This window comes from Dermochelys coriacea, chromosome 2, assembly GCF_009764565.3.
Source record: "Dermochelys coriacea isolate rDerCor1 chromosome 2, rDerCor1.pri.v4, whole genome shotgun sequence".
Lineage (NCBI taxonomy): Eukaryota > Metazoa > Chordata > Testudines > Dermochelyidae > Dermochelys > Dermochelys coriacea.
The window spans coordinates 36,225,799-36,248,401 of NC_050069.1; the positions used below are offsets into that span (position 1 = coordinate 36,225,799).

Here is a 22,603-nt window from a genome sequence, read left to right on the forward strand (position 1 = left end):
ATCCAGAAAGCATCCACACTTTCTTCTTTCAAATGACAGGTTTCAGAGTTGCAGCTGTGTTAGTCTGTATCCACAAAAAGACCTGGAGTACTTGTAGCGCCTTAGAGACTAACAAATTTATTAGAGCATAAGCTTTCATGGGCTACAGCCCACTTCATCAGATGCATAGAATGGAACATATATTAAGAAGATATATATATATATATATATATATATACACACACACATACAGAGAGGGTGAAAGTTGCCATACAAACTGTAAGAGGCTAATTAATTAAGATGAACTATTATCAGCAGGAGAAAAAAAACTTTTGAAGAAATAATCAAGATGGCCCATTTAGACAGTTGACAAGAAGGTGTGAGGATACTTAACATGGGGAAATAGATTCAATCTGTGTAATGACGCAGCCACTCCCAGTCTCTATTCAAACTCAAGTTAATGGCATCTAGTTTGTACAGGCTCAGCAGTTTCTCGTTGGAGTCTGTTTTTGAAGCTTTTCTGTTGCAGAATTGTTGCCCTTAAGTCTTTTAGTTGAGTGGCCAGAGAAGTTGAAGTGTTCTCCTACCGGTTTTTTAATCTTATGATTCCTGATGTCAGATTTGTGTTTATTTATTCTTTTGCATACAGACTGTCCGGTTTGGCCAATGTACATGGCAGAGGGGCATTGCCGGCACATGATGGCATATATCACATTGGTAGATGTGCAGGTGAACGAGCCCTTGATGGCATGGCGAATGTGATTAGGTCCTGTGATGGTGACACTTGTGGACAGAGTTGGCATTGGGCTTTGTTGCAAGGATAGGTTCCTGGGTTAGTGTTTTTGTTGTGTGGTGTGTGGTTGCTGGAGAGTATTTGCTTCAGGTTAGGGGGCTGTCTGTAGGCGAGGACTGGTCTGTCTCCCAAGATCTGTGAGAGTGAGGGATCATTTTTCAGGATAGGTTGTAAATCTTTGATGATGCGCTGGAGAGTTGGGGGCTGAAGGTGACAGCTAGTGGCATTCTGTTATTTTCTTTGTTGGGCCTGTCCTGTAGTAGGTGACTTCTGGATATTCTTCTGGCTTTGTCAATCTGTTTTTTCACTTCAGCAGGTGAGTACTGTAGTTTTAAGAATGCTTGATAGAGATCTTGTAGGTGTTCATCTCTGTCTGAGGGATGGGAGCAAATGCAGTTATACCTTAGAGCTTGGCTTTAGACAATCTATCGTGTGGTGTGTCCTGGATGGAAGCTGGAGGCATGTAGGTAAGTATAGGTAGGAGGCATGTAGGTAAGTCAGTAGGTGTCCGGTATAGGGTGGTGTTTATGTGACCATCGCTTATTAGCACCGTAGTGTCCAGGAAGTGGATCTCTTGTGTGGACTGGTCCAGGCTGAGGTTGATGGTGGGATGGACATTGTTGAAATCATGGTGGAACTCCTCAAGGGCTTCTTTTCCATGGGTCCAGATGATGAAGATGTCATCAATGTAGCACAAGTAGAGTAGGGGCATTAGGGGATGAGAGCTGAGGAAGCATTGTTCTAAGTCAGCCATAAAAATGTTGGCATACTGTGGGGCCATGTGGGTATCCATAGCAGTACCTCTGACTTGAAGGTATATATTGTCCCCAAATGTGAAATAGTTGTGGGTGAGGACAAAGTCACAAAGGTCAGGCACCAGGCTGTTTCACAGATGTTTCACAAACTTTGCCTCTGCTGTAATGCAGCAGACCAAATTTGGTGATGAATCCTGGTCACATGCCACTTGAGGCACATTACACATACACTAAGAAGAAGAAGACTATACCTATTAGGTAATAATCGGCATGAATCAAGCAAGAGACTACGCTGACTTTTTGTAACTTTATGTTAAGGACACTACTGAGAAAGTGGTAACAGCAGGCTTTATGGTCTAATGCATCTGTGTTTTCAGATAGTTTATGCTATCTAGTATAGGATCCTTCGTCTTGGCTTACAAAGTGCACCACCAACATCCAGGATGTAAGCACAGGATTAGTCTAAGAACTGGTTAACAATAAGAAATAAAAGTACTATAATCCAAATGGCAGGAAGTTATTTTGAGTCCCACAGAGCTTTGTATTCAGACCTCTGCTGTTTCTAATCTAGATAAATTATATGACAGTAAACTACAGTAAACTGGTTAACATGTTCACAGGCTACATAACATTTTCAAGTGGAGCAGCAGTAATGCGTGCAATAGCTGTGTTAGGAGAGGTTTCTAAAATAAATGTACCGGGGTCATTCAAGAAAGAATTGCATGGGACGATGGAGAAATAGAGCACTGAAGAGGAAATAAGCCTTACCAGCTATACAATCTTTATTTACTCTCCCCATTTGTTTGCTTTTGTGAAACTAGTGTTGCTGTGTATTCCCTTTCATCAAACTAGTGTAGGAACTATCAAGAACAACATATTCTTCATATATGTAAAGTGAACATCTCATGTGAAAATGTGTTTGCACAAAGATTTGTGTGAAAAGTATGGGTTTAGACATCTTGAAATGTCTTTGACTCTTCTTCTTTAAAGTTGTTTGTATTCTAACCAGTGCAGAAGCAACACCATGTAATTTAGGTGACCAACCAAATACAATTCTTCTGTCTTTTTGAATGGAGATAATTCACAATGAAATCTGGATTTTATTTAACATGCTTGTGTAACTTACTAGTCATAATAGCTTGTGTTTTATTTTCAGTAGTTCCTCAAGTTGTTTAATCAGAGGAGTAGTCTAAACAAATCTAAAAGAATCAGTCTGGTTAATTAATACCAATTTTAATTGCAGAGATTGAAAAGGCTTTTATGTACAGTTCTGTAAGTTTTAAAGATGAGTAATTATGGAACAACTGGCTGCATGGACTGAATTTCTTACCCTTTGATTCCATTTTTAAATGCAAATGCTTTATTTTTATTATGGCTTTTAAAAATCATAATTATTCTTCAGCTGGATCTGGTTTAAAAATCTTATTGGCAGTTCAATTCCCATCTGGTATAACTATATCTGGTCAACCTATTCATATCAAATCATGTGATTAATTTTCTAAAATTTTATTTTACTAGGGCTGTCGATTAATCAGAGTTAATTCGTGATTAACTTAAAAATTAATTGTGATTTAAAAATTAATCACAATTAATTGCAGATTTAATCACACTGTTAAACAATAGAATACCAATTGAAATTTATTAAATATTTTGGATATTTTTCTACATTTTCAAATATATTGATTTCAATTACAATACAGAATACAAAGTGTACAGTGCTCACTTTATATTATTTTTATTACAAATATTTGCACTGTAAAAATGGTAAAACAAATAGTACTTTTCAATTCACCTCAAACAAGTACCATAGTGCAATCTCTTTATCGTGAAAGTGCAACTTACGAATGTAGATTTTTTGTTTGTTATATAACTTCACTCAAAAACAAAACAATGTAAAACTTTAGAGCCTAAAAGTCCACTCAGTCCTACTTCTTGTGCAGCCAATTGCTAAGAGAAACAAGTTTGTTTACATTTACGGGAGATAATGCTGCCCACTTCTTATTTACAATGTCACCTGAAAGTGAGAACAGGTGTTCGCATGGCACTTTTGTAGTGGCATTGCAAGCTATTTACGTTCCAGATATGCTAAACATTTGTATTCCCCTTTCATGCTGTGGCCACCATTCCAGAGGACATGCTTCCATGCTGATGACGCTCATTTAAAAAATGTGTTAATTAAATTTGTGACTGAACTCCTTGAGGGAGAATTGTATGTCTCCTACTCTGTGTTTTACATGCATTCTGCAATATATTTCATATTATAGCAATCTCAGATGATGACCCAACATGTTGTTTGTTTTAAGAACACTTTCAATGCAGATTTGACAAAACGCAAAGGAGGTACCAATGTGACATTTTTAAAGATAGCTACAGCACTCAACCCAAGATTTAAGAATCTGAATGTGCTGTCCAAAATCTGAGAGGGACGTGGTGTGGAGCATGTTTCAGAATTCTTAAAAGAGCAACACTCCAATGCAAAACTACAGAACCCGAACCCACCAAACAAGAAAATCAACCTTCTGCTGGTGGCATCTGACTCAGATGATTAAAATTAACATGCGTTGGTCTGCACTACTTTGGATTGTTATTGAGCAGAACCCATCATCAGCATGGATGCATGTCCTCTGGAATGGTGGTTGAAGCATGAAGAGACATATGAATCTTCAGCGCATCTGGCACGTAAATATCTTACAATGCCAGCTACAACAGTAACATGTGAATGCTTGTTCTCACTTTCAGGTGGCATTGTAAACAAGAAGTGGGCAGCATTATCCCTGAAAATGTAAACAAACTTGTTTGTCTGAGTGATTGGCTGAACAAGAAGTAGGACTGAGTGGACTTGTAGGCTCTAAAGTTTTACATTGTTTTATTTTTGAATGCAGTTATTTTTTGTACATAACTCTACATTTGTAAGTTCAACTTTCATGATAAAGAAATTGCAGTACTTATATTAATTGAATTGAAAAATACTATTTCTTTTATTTTTACAATGCAAATATTTATCATAAAATATAATATAAAGTGAGCACTGTACACTTTGTATTCTGTGTTGTAATTGAAATCAATATATTTGAAAAATGTGGAAAACATCCAAAAAATATTTAAATAAATGGTATTCCGTTTTTTAACGGTGCGATTAATCATGCGATTAATCATGATTAATTTTTTTAATCACACAATTAATCGCGATTAATTTTTTAAATCCTTGATATCTGTAATTTTTACATATGTTTGTTTGAAGACCTTTGAACTGTTTCTCTATCAAGCATTTTAGCTATCTCTTTTATTTGCTATTCCTTACTCATGTTGTGTGTTTCACTAGGCAAGTCACTAGGTAAGTCACAAGGTATTGTTTCCACTTATAGGATTGCTGAAACTTTTATAAAGGAGAGGGGGAGATGAAAGAAATGTAAAAATAGCTAAATAAGTTGTGTTCACTTTTATGCAAATACATTTTCAAGATGTGTAGACAATAGCTGCTCAAACACTTCGGTTGCCAAATTTCACACAAACATGAATTCCCAAAAGTATCCTTGAGATTTACAGTATCTGTGAACATTTTTGCAAACAGAAAATCAGCCTTTTGTGGGAATGGGTTAAAAACATTTTGAAAATCTGAAACATGAACACGGTAATGAACAAACATTCACAAAAACCACTTTGTTTCCAGTAGTATGAGAACAAGAAAATACACTAAATTTGCCCTCGTAACAGTGAATAGTTCACTGGCTGTAGTGAACATACTGTGTTTCCTGTGATTACTGCTCCCACTGGACTTCTTATATTACACAGCTAGCCTGTATTAAAACATCTTGTTGTTACTTCATTCTCCTACCTCATGTCTTGCTTGTTTGTCTGTCTCACTCATTTGTCATGCCTTTTCTTTTTCGGGCAGTGACTGTAATTTAGTATATATCTGCGGAGTGTCTGGGACGATTTAGCTCCCACTTTGCCGAGGCCTCTAGGTGCTATTGCAATACACATAAACTAATAATAATAAGCTTTCGTGAGCTACAACTCACTTCATCGGAAAGTGAGCTGTAGCTCATGAAAACTTATGCTCAAATAAATTTGTTAGTCTCTAAGGTGCCACAAGTACTCCTTTTCTTTTTTTCAGGTAAGAGGGAGCACCAAGAGAATCTAGGGGCTCAGGCAGTGTTGAGTACCAATAAGTCTATGGGTAGGGTTGAGCACCAAGAGGGTCTATGGGGCTCAGGTAGGATTGCCTGTGGAGCACAGTCCTCATGGCCTAAGGAGGAGGAGTACTGCCACCCCAAAGGTAGGGTGGCAGGGAGGATGTGGACCCGACCAACTCCACCGCATCCCAGCCCAGGGCCCTAACAGTGGCAGAGTGTTCTGCCACTGGGTCAGCAGGGATCTGCCTGCAACACACTGACCTGTATCAGGCCAGCTCCCAGCCAGACTGTTGCTTGGTCTCCCTGGGCTGTTTCCTACTCTCCCACTTGGTTGCACCTGTCTGTCCTCTCAGGGAGCTCTGGCCAGTCCTCAGGCGGCAGCCCCAGCAACTCCTCAACGTCTTGGTTGGCCAGCAGTCTTGAGAGCTCTGGCCAGGCCTCAGGAGGCAGTCCCTCTGCAAGGTCCAGCAGCAGACAAGATGCAGCCGTCTGTTGAGGTGGCTCCACCACCACTGAGATGGAGAGCCCACCTTTTGTACTTCCCCTTCCTGTCCTGCCCTTCTGCTTCCAGTGAGGTGGATGTGGCTCTCCTGGTTCAACCCACCAGGGGGAGTGTTGTGGTCCCTCTCTCTCAATCTCTGAGGGAGGCCACGCCTCCTCACTACAGGGCTGTTCAGAAAATCAGCTGTTAGCAAACAGCTAACTATAATATTTTGGTAATATGTAACATAAGAACGGCCATACTGAGTCAGACCAGTAGTTCATCTAGCCCGGTATCCTGTTTTTCGACAGTGGCCAATGCCAGATGCTTGAGAGGGAATGAATAGAATAGGCAATTTATCAAGTGATCCATCCCCTGCAGCAAGCCCCAGCTTCTGTAAGTCAGAGGTTTAGGGACACCCAGCACATGAGGTTGCGTCCCTGACCAACTTGGATAATAGCCATAGACAGACCTATCCTCCAGGAACTTACCTAATTTTTTTTTTAACCCAGTTGTAGTTTTGGCCTTCACAAAATTCCCTGGCAACAAGTTTCACAGATTGTCTGCTTTGTTGAAGAAGTACTTCCTTTTGTTTGTTTTAAACCTGCTGCCTTTTATTTCATTGGGTGACCTTTGGTTCTTGTGTTATGTGAAAGGGTAAATAATACGTCCCCATTCACATTCTCTACACCATTCATGATTTTATAGACCTCTATCATATCCCCCCTTATTAGTTGTGATGTTATCTGATTAAACTATTACAATATAGATCATTGGTGCAACCATTGTTATATATTTGCAACAAATCTTGTACAAAATGTGGCATTTAAGATGTCTATGAAAAGATTATGATTTGCTGGTTATGATTATGCTATCTGTATGCATATATCTTTTTTGTATTTGAAGTTATGAGTATTGGCTCTATACGTGGGTTTCAAATGTTTGCTCATGGGGTAACAACCACAAGGTAGCTAGCCAGCACATCTTGGAGGGACTATTCAAATTGACAGGTTTCAGAGTAGCAGCCGTGTTAGTCTGTATTCGCAAAAAGAAAAGGAGTACTTGTGGCACCTTAGAGACTAACAAATTTATTAGAGCATAAGCTTTCGTGAGCTACAGCTCACTTCATCGGATGCATTTGGTGGAAAAAACAGAGGGGAGATTTATATACACACACAGAGAACATGAAACAATGGGTTTATCATACACACTGTAAGGAGAGTGATCACTTAAGATAAGCCATCACCAGCAGCAGGGGGGGAAAGGAGGAAAACCTTTCATGGTGACAAACAAGGTAGGCTATTTCCAGCAGTTAACAAGAATATCTGAGGAACAGTGGGGGGTGGGGTGCAGGGGAGAAATAACATGGGGAAATAGTTTTACTTTGTGTAATGACTCATCCATTCCCAGTCTCTATTCAAGCCTAAGTTAATTGTATCCAGTTTGCAAATTAATTCCAATTCAGCAGTCTCTCGTTGGAGTCTGTTTTTGAAGCTTTTTTGTTGAAGGATAGCCACTCTTAGGTCTGTAATCGAGTGACCAGAGAGATAAATTGAGTATTCAAATTGAGTAGCCCATCAAAAGGACACTTAACTCACAATGGATCATGGGAGACACCCCTCTAAACTGAATGGACGTTCCATCTGAAATATAGGTAATGGCTTCCTGCTATGACTAAGCGAAATCGGGCATGGACAGGTGACTTGCTTGTGTGACTTCAAACTCCCATCTTTTACCTGTATTTTTCCACTAGCTGTGCTGAGAGCTTTGTTTGAAACAATGGATTTCCCTCCACATGGCAGAAGCTATAAAGGGCCTGGAAACACCCCCATTTTCCCTCTATCCTGTTCCAGCCTCTTTTCTGCTCAAGCCTCTGGATTATGAACTGATACTAAGGGGAGCATTCTATCAATGAACTGAGGACCTTCCAATGATTTAGAAGCAGCCAGAGACTTGACTTAAGGCAGCAGTTTATTACATCACTGCTACAAGCCTGAACCACGAACTTTGCAATTTTTGTATATATTTGATTCCTTTAACCAATTTTAACTCTCACCTTTCTTTCCTTCTTTTAATAAATAAACCTTTAGATTTTAGATACTAAAGGATTGGTATCAGCGTGATTTTCAGGTAAGATCTGAGTTATATGTTGACCTGGGTGTGTGACTGGTCCTTTGGGATCAGAAGAACCTTATATTTGATGAGACAGGTTGTAAAGAACCACTCATCTTTAAACCCAGGGGTTTTGGTGGTAATACAGAGACTGGGATGTCTAAGGAAACTGCTTTTATAACTTTTTGTTAGCCAGTGTGGTAAAAGAGAAGTTTACTTTTTTGCTGGTTTGGTATACCTTATGGCGGAGTAACCACCAGTTTTGGGGTGTATCTTCCCCATTTCTTAGCAGTTTGTCCTGAATTTGGTATTCTCAGTTGTGACCCACTGAGGCACAGTTACAGTAGTCTCTTTTCCAAGCTCAAAAGTCCTAGTCTTTTTATCTCTCCTCATAAGCTTGTTCCATACCCTTAATCATTTTTGTTGCCCTTTTCTGTACCTTTTCCAATTCTAATATTGAGATGAGGCAACCAAAATTGCATGCAGTATTCAATGTGTGGTGTACCATGGATTTATATAGAGGCATTATGATATTGTCTGTTTTGTAATCTGTCCCTTTCCTAATGATTCCTAACAGTCTGTTCTCTCCTTTGACTCCCACTGCATATTGAGAGGATTTTTCCAGAGGACTATCCACAATGATTCCCATGATGCCTTTCTTGAGTGATAACAGCTAATTTAGATCCATCATTTTGTACGTATTGTTGGAATTATGTTTTCAAATGTGCATTACTTCACATTTTGTTTAGTTTGACGTAGTTAGCATAGTGTGATGCATTTGTTAATTCATAGTCCTGTCAAAGGCTGCTAATTTGTGCATGCAACCAATTAAGGGGTGTTACTCACCTGTTGAGGTTGCCACGGAGGAAACATGGATAGCTTCTGTTTTGCTTCATGGGTGCTACTGATTGCAGGATTTGACCCATTGTTAGTAGAGATGGTCCCAAGACAAAATGGAAACTCTAGATTTAGATCCAAAGCTGAACTTCCTCCAAGTTTAGGGTTATCTAGATCACAGTTTTGGTTTAGGCCCTCTTCTGATTGTCAGGTGTGTAAAATTTCTTGTGTATATTCCATTGTGCAAATAGTTGGATTATTAAATTATACTAAAATAACCACTTTATGGGGCCCTACTTATGTCACACAATGAAGAGCTATTTGTCTATTTCCAGAGGATAATTTGAAAGTTTAAATTTTTAGAGGGCATATTTAGCAACTCACCTTCCTGCCTATCATGATACCATGCCCAAAGTGGATCATTTAGAAGATCTGTAGCTATACCACCTCTAGCTGTTATCTGGACAGATCTCGAAGACAGATGGTGAAATCCTGGTCACATTTAAGTTAATGGCAAAACTCCCATTGACTTCCATTGGGCCAAGATTTCATCCATTGTAAGTAGGCTGCCTTGAGTTGGACCATGCTTGGATGGGAGATCTCTGGGGAAAGCCATGGTGCTGCTGGACTTGCTGTCAGTAATTCAGTTGGTGGCATCCTTTCCTCTGAGTCACTAATGAAATGATGCGTTGCTGGTGGTGCTCTTTCAAATGAGACATAAAACTGAGGTCCTAACCACTTGTGGTGGTTAAAGATTCCATGACAAGAATAGGGGCATTAATTGTCTTAGTCTGATTGATTGTTTTTTGACCAGTTCCAATAATCGGTTAGTAAATTATATCAAGCATTTGGGATTCATCTAGAGGAAAGTGCTATATAAATATAGCAATGTTAAAATGTATTTAGCCTTACTATCTGCTAGCTTGCTTCCATCAATGTTACATCTAATCTCTTTATGACTTTGCAGTTTAGAGAAGAATAGACATTTGACCTCAATTATGTGTATCTGGCACATAATTACCTTGGCTAAATAGCCAGTCACGTGAAAAATTGATTGAAATTGACTGAATATGGACATACTAATAGATTTTTTTAAATATATTGTGGTTATTTTCTATGATAAATATAAATAATTTTCTGTTTATTTAAATGTGCTTTGAATTTATAATTCTTGTAAGTATTAGAGCATATTTGGGATTTGTAAAATAGAGCAGCATGCTGGAATGCTGTAAATTATATAGGGTGTAAACTCCACCAGAGTAGTGTAATTACCTAACAAAATGTTTCCATTTGGCTCCAGTCTAGCCTGGGCTGTCTGATCTCTACCACCCATTCTTCTCAGGAGCTCTATAGTCCAGTTTATCCTTTCTGTATTGATCTCAAATTCTACACAAATCAAGAACAAATAAAATAAGCCTCTTTGATAGTGCCTTCACTGTCCATGTATCTCTGAGGGTGACTCCCTCTGGCATTATACAAGGAAACTAACACACAAAATGGCAGCTGTCCTGCTGTAGACAAGAAGAAGTCTGCACACTTAAAGGTACAGTTTACAAAAAATAGAATGATATCTCCTTAAGTTTAAGCAAACAAACAGAAGTGACAAACGAAGGTTTCAGAGAGCATAGCTATAGATCACGTGGTTGGAGCTAGAGGGTCTTGGTACAAGGCTTGTTTGATTCATCTGTTTGTTTTTTCCATGAGAGTTGTATGGCTAGGCTGTTGGCCCCTTTATCTTAAATTTAAAAAAAATCCTTACCTATGATTAGTACTATCCTGTCATTCTTCATTGTTTATTTATATATCAGCCAAACTTTAAATTACCCTCTAAGAATTTCACTTTTTCTGTTGCTATCATACTGTATGAGTATGATACTGCAGTCCTGCACAGATTTAGTCTTTAAGACTACTCATGTGTATAAAGCATAAACATAATTTTAGGCCTGGGGCTTTAGTTTATATTCCTACAACTCCACTTCCGGTCAGATCATGACCCCCTTGGGGGCGGGGAGGGGGAATCTTCTGAGTTCTAGTTATCACTCTAACCCTAGACAATCCTTCCTCTCTAATCTGCTGCAGAAGCCCTATCAAGCCATTAAAAAGACACTATCAGGTCATATTTGGCTCACAGTTTCCACAAAAAACAAAACGTAAGACTTATAGAAATATTTCTATTTCTGTTTATTTTTGTCCTAAACTAATACTACAGGCTAGAGTTGCCAACTTTCTAATTGCACAAAACCGAATACCCTTGCCCTAGCCCTGCCCCGAGACCCTGCCCTGCACCACCTCTTCTCTGAGGCCCCGCTCACACTCACTCCAGCCCCCCTCCCTCCATCGCTCGCTCTCCCCACCCTCACTTTCACTGGGCTGGGGCAGGCAGTTGGGTGTGGGAGGGGTTGAGGGCTCCATCTGGAGGTGCAGGCTCTGGGGTGGGGCCAGAAATGAGGGGTTCAGGGTGCAGGAGAGGACTTCGGGCTGGAGCAGGGGGTTGGGGTGCGGGGGGTGAGGGCTCCAGCTGCAGGTGTGGGCTTTAGGGTGGGGCAAGAGTGGACAGGATCTTTGTTTTGAGTATGTAGTATTTTAATGTCATTTTTGTCCTTTGAAAATGTATACATAATCCAAACTTTCTGATATCTGCACTGTTGTTCTGATGAATCAGATGAACTTAAAAGTTTCCTATTTGGTACCAAATTAACTCTTTTAATGTAGGAAGAATTCTAATGTTCTCATCAGTAATGTTGTGAAAAGACCACTCAACATAGTTACAGACTATTGCTTTGTAGGATTTAAAACTGGTTTGCAACTCTTGAGGGCTCTACTATATATAACTAATCTTTTCCTTTTCTTAATCACTACAAAACTGGTGCCTATTGAAATGTACACAAATTTGTAACATATCAGGTCAGTTTAAAAAAAAGAGAAAAAAGATTAGCAGAACCTAAATTGAATGAATTAGGTACTTACAGACAAAGAACGCTGATATTTCATAATCCTTCTAAGGCTTTTTTAGTGTGTAAGATAACAGATTTTTTTCTGCATGTAGTATTCTAGTTTCAAGAGTTCCTAAAGGCTGACACCTGAATCTTCACATCTTTGAGAGAAGAATGACTGTGTAAAACTCATTGGCAACTCATTGATATGATTGCAACCTCACAGTGTTCAAAGGAACCATTAGTAACATCACTAGACTCTGAAAAAGCCTTTGATTGAGTTGCTTGGAATTATGTTTTTATGGTCCATGAGAGAATGGGATTCAGTGACCGCTTTATCAATTGGATTAAACTGCTCTATATTGACCCCTGTCTTGCGTGATCACCAGAGACTATTTCAGAACCATTCTCATTACAGAGAGGAACAAAGCAGGACTGCCCACTAACCCTGCTGTTCTTCAGCATAGTTCTGGAACTGCTGGCATGCACAATCTGGGGCTCTGTGGATATAGTGGGTATTAAGACTGATCATATGGAACAAAAAAAATTATGCTGTATTCAGACAATGGGCTAATTCTACTCTCTAAGGTTGATTCCCCAATTGAAACTCATTGAAAGGTTCAGGTGCTTGTCCACGTATAAGATTAACTGGATCAAGTCTGAGACTTTAAGACTAACCAAATTATATTTATCTGGTCTTGCTTAGTCAGTGGGATTTCCAGTGGCAATAAAGTAACTAGGACTTCTAATCCCCAGAGTGTTAAAGAAAATAGCTCAAATCAGTTTGGACCTGATTATCACACAAATCATGTGACATGACTCAATGGGAAGCTATTCTCCTCAACCTTTGGGTAAAAATAAACCTGATAAAAATGAATGCAGTATCCAGATTAATATATGTACTAAGCAGACTCCCACACCAAATACCCTAACACTGTTTTCAAAAAGCAATGGTATCCTTATAAAAAAATGTATGGAGAACAGGGAACTGCCCACACATCTCCCTTAAGAAACTTCAGTCACTAATTAAACTAGAGGGGTTAGATTTCCAAATCTGAGGCAATATCATAACACCTTTGTAATAAACAAGGCTGTGCAATGGACATATACTATCACAAATAAGATACCTACATGGGTGAGTATCAAGAAGGAACAGTCCCCACGGCTATCCTGTGCTTGGTATACTGTAGATATTTTTTAAAAAGATCAAATCCCCACAATCCATGCGGCCTGTCAGATATGGGCCAGTTTAGCATGCCAACACAAACTCCACCCTTCATTCCATGTAGCGACCCCAATCAGAGGGAATTCCATGGAAAAAACTGGAGGGAATGAAGTGGAAAAAATGGATGAAATGCAGAATACTATATATATATCCCAATTAATAGCTGCTTTTACTTCTCTCCAACTATGATACAGCCTTCTGGCAACATATTCAAATTTATCACCTCCTCACCTCAGAATTCAGCTTGGAAGCATTTGCAATGTCCAAAGCACCAGAATTCCTCACATTTTAGAGACAGATATAGTATTTTCCTAGACTGCCAGCTACACTGTATGAGTTCCTAATGACCCACTTAATATAGATGTAATGAGCAAAAAACAGAATTAAGAATTGTCTATGAATACCTCACCTCCACATTGGAATAGAGCAATAAAAGATTTTAAAGAAGTGACCTTGGACCTCCAATGACATCTCATTAAAAAAAACAATCTTTAGAGTGCATTGGTCACCCGAAATGCGCCCCACTTTGCAAAATTAAAGCTACCGCAATGATCAATGCTGGAAGTATGGGAGTGAGGAGCTCTTCTTGCACATATATTTTGGGCATGCCCTATTGTTACAAACTTCTGGGATGGTATTAAAACCAGAATTAACATGATCCAGAGAATTCACTTGAAGTGAAAGCAGATACCCAGTAAATGGAGGCTATGTGACCTTGTATGCAAGTATCACCATATCAAAGGGGATGGCTACATAGAGCTTTACTCGTTGCAAGACATCAAATTTTGCTACATTGGAAAAGTAAATCCTCCCCAAGACACATGGGCTGGTATAATGAACTGCAGGACCTGGTTGCAAAGAAAAGGATCACATACAATGATAGCAAAGCCCAGAAAAATTTCAATCCATTTGGAAAGTTTCCTGGTACTGATCGACTACAGAAGGCTTGGGTGAGAAGTGGGAATTAAATCCACACTCCCTCTCCTTGTCTTCCTTCCCTGACCTGCTCCCCTTTGATTTCCTTAATTTTTTGTTTCTTTGGTTTTGTTTTGATATGTGCCATAAAAATCCATATGCTGGGAATATTAAATTAATACATGAGAATCCAAGCCTTGTATAAATATCTTGGTCTTTTTTCCTGATGTATATTACTTTTATTATTGTTTGATATGTTGGCACCTAGAATTTGTTTGGTTCATTATAAAAAAGTTGAAAAAGTTTAATAAAAGGGTTTTGTAGAATGTATTGATTCAATTGAAAATTTGTTGAAAAATTCTCAAAACATTTCATTTTAATAAGGCTGAAGGGCTTCATTTCAAATTTTATATTATAATAGTCAAAACCAAGGTCAAAAAGAGATCTTCAATAAAATCATTTAAGTATTTGTGAAACAAAATTTTGGGGAAATTTTGTTTCATGGGAATTTGCCACTTTTCATTCTGATTTGGGACAAAAGTAAGTTTTTAAATGTCAGAATAGAAATTGTGAGTTTCAACCAAGGCTATTGCTAACTTTGTCTTTAATTTCTTTGTGCCTCAGTTTCCCCAAAACAAAATGAAGATAATAAAATCCACTTTTATAAAGTACCTTCAGATTTGTGGGTAAAAGTGCTATATAAATGTTAAATATTATTATTCTGAAAAAGTAGTTAGTATTCCAGGCACAAGGAGAAGTCCCTTTCCTAACTGAAATGAAATGAAATTTCAATACTGTTATGAAGCTCAGTCTAATTCTAACAGAAATTTAGTTAGTCTCCACTTTATATTTAATTCTCTATTTGTAGGAGCCAATAGAAGAAAATTGTAACAGTCATAAAAGAAAACAGGAATTTTAGAGAATTTGCCATAGACTCTGTTATAGCATAAAATAAAATAATGCCAATTTAATAAGCAACTATTTCATTAAGCTTCCTGATGTCAATAATATTTTGATAATTAAAGTAATACTAAACAATTTAATATAGATGCTGCTTGATAATTACAGATTTTCTATAGCATTGTGCAATCAGTACAACAGTCATTCTTTTAAGGTACTGTGATTAACATTTGGATTTCTAGCAATGCTATATTTTGGCAGCAAAATGAAATGAGAGTCATCTGTGAGCATGAGAGACAGCCTGTGTATTGGGGCAGTTCAGTAAAAGATCAGTTTCTTCAGTGGGCAAGATTACACTTGCCCAGAAATTTAGTATTCCATAGGTGATCATGTTTCAGCTTCATATCCTGAGGATTATATCTCATTGTTATTCCTAGGAATTCAAAGGATCATTAATTTAGTATTTTGTGAGGGACTAGCTGAGAAATAGTTACCTTCTAGAACTAGAGAAAAAAGCAGGCCCAGCTCTGCAATTTTTATTCTAGCTTTGCTCAGGCATAACTTCTGTTCAAGTCACTGGAATTTTTGCCCAAATAAGAAGGAGCGCAGGATTTGAACCTTAATTCGTGATTATACTTTAGTCTTCGGACAATTTTGATGATTCAAGTAAGGAAGCTGCTGGCTAGGTTCACACTTAAAAAAAAAAAGTGATGTGGGACCATTCTTTAAGATTTTTAATAGTGACCTTGCACAAAAAGTTGAAGTGTGCTAATAAAATTTTCAGATGACATAAAGTTGCGTTTCAGAGTAGCAGCCGTGTTAGTCTGTATTCGCAAAAAGAAAAGGAGTACTTGTGGCACCTTATAGACTAACAAATTTATTAGAGCATAAGCTTTCGTGAGCTACAGCTCACTTCATCGGATGCATTTGGTGGAAAAAACAGAGGAGAGATTTATATACACACACACAGAGAACATGAAACAATGGGTTTATCATACACACTGTAAGGAGAGTGATCACTTAAGATAAGCCATCACCAGCAGCAGGGGGGGAAAAGGAGGAAAACCTTTCATGGTGACAAGCAAGGTAGGCTAATTCCAGCAGTTAACAAGAATATCAGAGGAACAGTGGGGGGTGGGGTGGGAGGTAGAAATACCATGGACAGTCTCTACGTAAAAGAATGAATGGACATAAATCAGACGTCAAGAATTATAACATTCAAAAACCAGTTGGAGAACACTTCAATCTCTCTGGTCACTCGATCACAGATCTTAGAGTGGCTATACTTCAACAAAAAAGCTTCAAAAACAGACTCCAACGAGAGACTGCTGAATTGGAATTAATTTGCAAACTGGATACAATTAACTTAGGCTTGAATAGAGACTGGAAATGGATGAGTCATTACACAAAGTAAAACTATTTCCCCATGGTATTTCTCCCTCCCTCCCACCCCACCCCCCACTGTTCCTCTGATATTCTTGTTAACTGCTGGAATTAGCCTACCTTGCTTGTCACCATGAAAGGTTTTCCTCCTTTTCCCCCCCTGCTGCTGGTGATGGCTTATCTTAAGTGATCACTCTCCTTACAGTGTGTATGATAAGCCCATTGTTTCATGTTCTCTGTGTGTGTGTATATAAATCTCTCCTCTGTTTTTTCCACCAAATGCATCCGATGAAGTGAGCTGTAGCTCACGAAAGCTTATGCTCTAATAAATTTGTTAGTCTCTAAGGTGCCACCGGTACTCCTTTTCTTCATGGGGAAATAGTTTTACTTTGTGTAATGACTCATCCATCCATTCAAGCCTGGATGAGTCATTACACAAAGTAAAACTATTTCCCCATGGTATTTCTCCCTCCCACCCCACCCCCCACTGTTCCTCTGATATTCTTGTTAACTGCTGGAATTAGCCTACCTTGCTTGTCACCATGAAAGGTTTTCCTCCTTCCCCCCCCCCCCCCCCCCGCTGCTGGTGATGGCTTATCTTAAGTGATCACTCTCCTTACAGTGTGTATGATAAACCCATTGTTTCATGTTCTCTGTGTGTGTGTATATAAATCTCTCCTCTGTTTTTTCCACCAAATGCATCCGATGAAGTGAGCTGTAGCTCACGAAAGCTTATGCTCTAATAAATTTGTTAGCATAAAGTTGGGTGGTATTGCCAATTTGGAGGAGGACTGGAATATCATACAGGAAGATCTGGATGACCTTCTGGATGAAAACTGAAGTAATAGAAATGGGATGAAATTTAATAGTGCAAAGTGCAAGGTCATGCATTTAGGGACTAACAAGAATTTTTCTATAAACTGGGGATTTATCAATTGAAAATGACAGAGGAGGATACAGACCTGGGTGTATTGGTTGATCACAGGATGACTATTAGTTGCTAATGTGATGTGACCATGAAAAAGGTTTATGCAGTCCTGAGATGCAACAGGTGAGGTATTTCCAGTAGAGATAAGGAAATGCTAGTATTATACAAGGCTGATAAGCCCTCATCTGGAATACTGTGTGCAATTCTGGTCTCCCTCATTTAAGAAAGATGAATTCAAACTGGAACAGGTGGAGAGAAGGGCTACTAAGATGATCTGAGGAATGGAAAACCTACCTTATGAGAGGAGACTCAAAGAGGTTGGCTTGTTTAGCCTAACCAAAAGATATGGGGAGGGGAGATATGATTACTCTCTATAAATACATCAGAGGGATAAATACTAGAGAGAGAGAGAGAGAGGAGTTATTTGAGTTATGTGCCAATGTGGACACAAGAACAAATGGATACAAATTGGCAATCAACAAATGAAGGCTTGAAATAAGATGAAGATTTCTAACCATAAGAGGATTGAAATTCTGGAACAGCCCTCCAAGGGGAGCAGTGGGGGAGCCAAAAACCTAACTTGTTTCAAGACTGAGCTTGATAAGTTTATGGAGGGGATGGTATGATGAGACTGCCTTGGGACTGCTAGCAGCAAACATCTACAACAGTTGGTGATGGGACACTAGATGGGGAGGGCTTTGAGTTACTACAGAGAATTCTTTCCCATGTGTCTGGCTGGGTCCCTACATGCTCAGGGTCTAAATTGCCATATCTGGGGTCAGGAAGGAATTTTCCCTTGGGTAAGATTGGCAGAGGATGGTGTTGTTTATCTTCCTCTGCAGCATGGGTCACTTGTAGGTTTTAACTAGTGTAAATTGATGATCAAGTATAAACTTGTGTAAATTATGATTTGAGGACTTCAGTAGTTCACCCAGAGGTTATGGGTCCATTACAGGAGTAGGTGGGTGAGGTTCTGTGGTCTGCAATGTGCAGGAGATCAGACAAGATGATCATGGTGGTCCTTCTGGCCTTAAAATCTATGAGTCTTTGAGACTTATTTTTCAGTTGCAGAGATATAAAAATTACAGTATTTCATTCTGCCCTAAATATTATTCTTCAATATTGCAGTGTACAGGCTCAGTTTAACATTAAATATTCTCAATTGCTGCTGGTCCTCTATAGCCACTAATTACTATTTCTTATTGAAAACTGCTAGATATAGAATAAGTTGTAAGCTAACAATATAATAGTCACAAGTCTCAGAGGAGAGTAGGTCTTTATTTTTCATAAAAAGAAATGGCTATCAGAAGAGTCAGGGTTAGGGATCCACTGTCAACTCATAGGAATTTTACCTTTGTGTTAGACATGGGCCTGAACCAAGCCCTCCTCGATTTTGGAGATGCCTGGTTACTAGTGTGACGGAAGGGTATACGTCTGTACAGTCTGTGTTAAACTGTGACCATCAATTGGCATTATACCCTCTACTCTGAAGAATGTAACCTACATTTTGACTATGTAACCGTAACTGCCTAGAGATCAAGAGGAGTTTATTGTGATGCTTCACACTTCCTGCAATGCTAAAACAAGGCCCATCAATGGGGATTGTCTTCCAATCAAAGGGGTCAACCCTTAGAACAAAGGTTTTGCTGCAGAGAGTAGCCTGGCTGAAGGAAACTGGTTTTACCCATTCGGACTATAAGGGGGCTGGTACTTCCCATGTAATCATCTGACAGAATTCTGAATCTGATTGAGTGGTCACATGACAGGGAAGAGAAGCCTTATTTAAAGGCTGGATCTGCTTCAGCCTTGTCCTCTCACTCAATGCCCAACCATTGCCAACCAAGAAAAGGACTACAGGAGGGCCTACCTGCCTGACACACAGATAGCAATGTAGTAGGAAAAGAGCCTGAGACATTAGCCCTTGTATTAGATGCTTGGTATGAGGCAGGACCTGCTCACAGAATCTGGCAAGAACAGGACTGATATTGCAGAAATACACATTTCTAAGAAGTGCTAAGTACAAAGTACTCACGCAAACACATACAGATGTCAAATGGTACCAGAACATCCCGATATCAAGAATGCTACAAAAAATTTCCCAAGGATAACAGGAACACACTGACATAACTTGTTTATATTAGGGTATAAAGATGTATCTGAGAGGGATTATCTTTGGCTAGCTGAGGGGGCAGTGTAAAGTCCCGCCACTGACCGAGCTGCGTCCACTGTCACAGGAAGACATGTTTTAGGTGTAAATCATGATTTGAGGACTCTTAAAGTCTGCCAGGTGCTATTACATTGCTTTGTCGACAAAAAACCTGGCTGGGTGCCTTTGTGCCTTAATGGATCTTGTTGTCATTGGAGGGTTCACTCAAGGTCTGCTGTGCCAACTGTCTGCGCAGAGCTGGGACAGCACACAGGGAAAATACACACACACAGCCAAACATCTGACCCCAGGCAGTGGTGAGCGAGCACCTCAGGGAGCATCTCATGACAGCCAGGCTCCGCAGGGGAGAGGCAATAACGCATCAGGTCAGGGGCGCAGCTCAGAGCTGTGCTGCCCATGCTGTCTGGGGAGCATCCGGCCGTGTGGAAGTGGCCTGACTTGGGAAGCAGGGCAGGGAAGGCTGCTGGGCAGCTAGCCAGCACCCCAGCTCCTACAGAGAGTCAGGGGCCCGAATGGGCCAGGCAGCTCCCACCAGCTTCCGGTCTGCGAGCTCCTGGCAGTAGGTGACAGTTTGAAAACCTCTGGGCTAAATGGAAGGCAAAAATCTAGGGGGGCACAGTGGACCCCATGTTCCCCACCATGCATCGCCTCTTGCCTCAGGGCCATGGAGCCTGTTTGGGTTGAGGGAGAGGGAGAGCAACCAAAAATTGCAGCATCACTGTAGAAGAGAGCTCTCCCCCTGCCATCAGAAGGGGTTGCCTCACAGCCATTGACTCCACAAGCAGGCAGCAGCTAGCCAAGGAGACACACCACTGCTCTGCCCTGCTACATCAGCATTTCAGTAAACTGGGCCAAATGGAAGGCAGAAATCTGGGGAGGGAGCAACAGACTCCATATGCAAACCCCCTCCTCCTCCCCCCACCCCCCGTGTTGCCTCTGGTTCAGGGTCCGCAGGCCTGTCTATTTAAGTTGAGCTGTCCCTGGGTTAAAATAAAAAAAGGTTGAGAACCACTCATTTAGAGGCACAGAGCTAGATGCAGTGGCTGGATGCTGCCCAGATGCTCGTGGCTTGGAAGAGCCTAAGGTTGGGTCCAATTACAACAGACTTGTGATTGTCCACTAGCGGGACTCAGCCGGGTCTCCAACCATTAACTTTTGGGCTGGTCCCAACTATACAGTGAACTCAACTCCCAGAGGTGAACACCTCATATTCTTTTTTTTTGGATCAGGGTCCAAAATGCTGTGGCTTATGTCTACAGGCAACTTGATTTAAACTTGTACTCACACTGTTAGTGCAATCTCAGATCCATCTCTATTACACTGCTGTCAGTGGCCATTGATTTCACCCACTGCAGCTTGATAGACCATTTAATTAACATATTAATCTGTTTTGAATATGCAGCCTGCGTAGGTGATAGAGATGTGTACAGTGTCGTAACTAGCTTATCATTAAGCACTATCTTTACACAATTAACCCTAGAGTTATACCTTACTCCTAGAATTCCTTAATCCTATAACTTATTAACAGATAAGATCTTTTTATACATATTCTGTAATATGGTGAATGCAGTTTTGTACGGGGTACCTTGCAAAGCCTGTGAATGTAATTTCTTATAAGAGCAGCAGACTTGTAACTGCAAAACAGTAACTGTTGCCCATTCTCAGGTTCTGGCTAGTAGCCATTGATGGACCTATCCTCTATGAATTTATCTAGGGCTTTTATGAACCCTGTTACAGTCTTGGCCTTCACAACATCCTCCAGCAAAGAGTTCCACACATTGACTGTGTGTTGTGTGACAAAGTACTTTCTTTTGTTTGTTTTAAACCTGCTGCCTCTTCATTTCATTTGGTGACCCCTAGTTCTTGTGTTATGAGAAGGAGTAAATAACACTTCCTTATTTACTTTCTCCACACCAGTCATGATTTTATAGACCTCTATCATATCCCCCCTTACTCCTCTCTTTTCCAAGCTGAAAAGTCCAACTCTTATTAATCTCTCCTCATACGGAAGCTGTTCAATCCTCCTAATAGTTTTTGTTGCCCTTTTCTGAACCTTTTTCAATTCCAATGTATCTTTTTTTAGCTGGGGCGACAACATCTGCATGCATTACTCAAGATGTGGGTGTACCATGGATTTATATAGAGGCAATATGATATTTTCTGTCTTATTATCTATCCCTTTCTTAATGATTCCCAAAATTCTGTTTGCTTTTTTGACTGCTGTTTCACATTGAACCTATGTTTTCAGAGAACTATCCACAATGACTCCCAGATCTCTTTCTTGAGTGGTAACAGCTAATTTAGACCCCATTATTTTATATGTGTACTTGGGATTATGTTTTCCAATGTGCATTACTTTGCATTTATCAACATTGAATTTCATCTGTCATTTTGTTGCCCAGTCACCCAGTTTTGTGCGATCCCTTTGTAGCTCTTCGCAGTCTGCTTTGGACTTAACTATATTGAGTAGTTTTGTATCATCTGTAAATTTTGCTACCTTACTGTTTACCCCTTTTTCAGGTCATAGAACCATAGGACTGGAAGGGACCTCGAGAGGTCATATAGTCCAGTCCCCTGTACTCAAGGCAGGACTAAGTATTATCTAGACCAGTGGTTCTCAAAGATGGTCTGCCGCTTGTTCAGGGAAAGCCCTTGGCGCGCCAGACCGGTTTGTTTACCTGCCGCCATAAATATAAAGGGAAGGGTAAACACCTTTAAAATCCTTCCTGGCCAGAGGAAAAATCCTTTCACCTGTAAAGGATTAAGAAGCTAGGATAACCTTGCTGGCACCTGACCAAAATGACCAATGAGGAGACAAGATACTTTCAAAGCTGGACGGGGGAGAAACAAAGGTTCTCTCTGTCTGTGTGATGCTTTTGCCAGGAACAGAAAAGGAATGGTGTCTTAGAACTTAGTAAGTAATCTAGCTAGATATGCGTTAGATTCTGTTTTGTTTAAATGGCTGATAAAAATAAGCTGTGCTGAATGGAATGTATATTCCTGTTTTTGTGTCTTTTTGTAACTTAAGGTTTTGCCTAGAGGGATTCTCTATGTTTTTA

At 39.8% G+C, this 22,603-nt stretch overlaps 1 long non-coding RNA gene across 1 annotated transcript; it reads left to right on the forward strand.

Annotated features, from left to right (window-relative positions):
- Positions 1–301: 301 nt before the first annotated feature.
- LOC122458432 lies at positions 302–17,618 on the forward strand. Its single transcript, XR_006278480.1, has 3 exons — positions 302–453; positions 1,232–1,235; positions 17,606–17,618. It is a non-coding gene; the product is annotated as an uncharacterized LOC122458432 (long non-coding RNA).
- Positions 17,619–22,603: the final 4,985 nt, after the last annotated feature.